This window comes from Quercus lobata, chromosome 2 (genome assembly GCF_001633185.2).
Source record: "Quercus lobata isolate SW786 chromosome 2, ValleyOak3.0 Primary Assembly, whole genome shotgun sequence".
In the NCBI taxonomy this organism is placed as follows: Eukaryota; Viridiplantae; Streptophyta; class Magnoliopsida; order Fagales; family Fagaceae; genus Quercus; species Quercus lobata.
The window spans coordinates 53,683,302-53,685,717 of NC_044905.1; the positions used below are offsets into that span (position 1 = coordinate 53,683,302).

Genomic DNA, 2,416 nt, shown 5'->3' on the forward strand with positions numbered 1-2,416 from the left:
AGCACCAGGGATATCGATAAACCTTCGAGTTATCCTTGTGAACCAATCGAAGTACTCGTGCTGTAGAGGCATATCACCAAGCACTGCTTCACAACGCCGTTGAAGGCGATGACCCCAGTCCGTGAGATACATAGCATGTCTCCGCATCCAATCAACACCCATCTTCCCCCTCAAATCAATTCCATGAAGCACCGGGTCCGTGTTAACATCGCGGGGAATTTCTTGGATCATCCCAAATTGCCGAACGACACGATCCGGTGTATGTTTCTCTACTAGATGGAAACATACAAGCGGCACGATTGCCGTCCACATTGCCCTCCCTGCAACGCACCACGGCGGAAGGTTCTCGTATTCATCTTCATACGGCTGCCACACCACCTACAACAGCCCAAAAACAAATATGCAACACATTAGGCAACTATCTTTCTATTTAAAAGTTCAGCAAATAAATATATCTTGTACTTGAACATGTTGAACAAAGCATTTTCATACCTGGTTTGGCAACATTAAAGCTATTTGCTCCCGATACCTGTCCCTGAAGACCTGGGCGGGCCTATTTTTCTTGTTTGGGACCCACACCCACCTACAATCAAGAACAGGGAATCAATATCTACAACTTCCCAAGTAAGATAATATTATGATTAAAACTATAATGTAATCAAATATAACTACTAATAGAATCTTATAAAAATTGCCTCAATTAATAATATCACTAGAATGAAAAAAGTCCTTATAAAAACAAAGCACATACAAGCCATATGACAATGACAAAATTAGAGTATATTAACGTAATCATATATATTGAAACTCTGTTTAACATTTTTAAATGTTGACATAAATGATTCGTACAACCCTTTTAAATAAAAATAAAAAATTTATATTTTAAATTACATGATTGTAAGCTTAGGTAATGATCACATATTGTAAATGAAGTTACTAAGGTACAGACTTACTTAAGGGACAGTGGACCACGCACTAGAGGACCATAAGCACCCACTGGTGGGCCACGCTCAACTGCCGGGCACAAAAAGGGGAATCTGGCCCACGCCCAATACTGGACCAACAATAAACACCCACCAATCTGACTAGCTTTCTTATCGCTTGCCCTGCATAACTGTCGGTACAACCATGCAAGGCAAGCACTTCCCCAACTATACCTTCGTGGGTTGCGAAGGTCTTCCAACTGCTGCACCCACATTAGATGCACCCTATCACCGGATTTGTCCATGAAGATTGTGTCCCCCAATAGCGCTAGGATGTAGCATCGTGCGTACCTATGCACTTCATCGTCTTCAGCATTAGGCGGCAGCGGATGGGCAACTTGCTCCAAAAGCCGTTTTATGAGAATCCTTTGGCCAGCACGTTCTAGATGGTCTTCATTGGTAGGTCGAAAGCCAAGGTACTCATCACACACATTCTCCCATTCTTTTTGTGTGCTCCCTGTTACAGCGTCACCATCAACAGGAAGTCCAAGAAGAACCTCCACATCCTGCAGTGTGATGGTGACCTCACCATGCGGCATGTGGAATGTGTGAGTCTCGGGCCGCCATCTCTCCACTAAGGCCGTTATCAGGCCATGATCAATCTCTCTACCCGGAGTCCTGAGAAGTCCCTCCAAACCAAGTGCCTTAATGATGTCAATGACTCGATCGTCCACCATTGGCTCTCGATTCGAGAACTCTTCACTACGGGCACGACATTTAAGGGACCCTGGATCCTGCACAAAACATAACCATGGATTAACATATGACAGCAAGTTGAGTGTAATAGAAGTTGTTTATAGTATTTATAACACCCACCATGGACTAACATGTGGGGTGGATTAACATACAACTTATAAACATACAACTTATTATTAATTTCTAAAAACTAGTTAATGACTTGATGCTAACTAATAAAATTACACTTTAAAAATATTTAGGTCATAAAATCTCTTATTGGCATCAATGTTAAACATTCATTTTTTCTAAATAAACATGTAATATTCATAAAAAGAAAAGACTTAAAAACAAATCACAGGGGAAGGGAATTAATCCCTTCTCTATCTTGTGATTTAAAACGAAAATTTAGTGAGGAAGAGATAGTGTTAAAATGTAGACACAAACCCGATTATGTATGTGCAATTTTGGAAATTGACCATATTATAGATGCATGCAGAAGTACCTTAAAGAGTAAAGAAAGGATTTGAAGTGCTGCACTTGTACTTCTGCACAGTTTTAATATATATACATGTTTGTAAGTAAGAATCGTTGGAATCCCATGTGTTTGTACTACACGCAAGGCAAGTGCACTAAGGTAAGCCTTAACTCCTAACCCACCAACCCCATCACTCTTAAACCCCCATTTTTTGCTGCATTTGATGTTTATCTATCTCTCTAGCTTCAGCTTTTGGTTCTTCTATCGTGTACATGTGTTT

The 2,416-nt window shown here is 40.6% G+C and overlaps 1 long non-coding RNA gene across 1 annotated transcript; it reads right to left on the reverse strand.

The window, feature by feature from the left end:
- Window positions 1-240: 240 nt before the first annotated feature.
- Window positions 241-974, reverse strand: LOC115976978. Its single transcript, XR_004088462.1, has 3 exons — window positions 954-974; window positions 493-583; window positions 241-378 (listed from the first exon to the last, which is right to left on the reverse strand). It is a non-coding gene; the product is annotated as an uncharacterized LOC115976978 (long non-coding RNA).
- Between the last annotated feature and the right edge of the window lie 1,442 nt (window positions 975-2,416).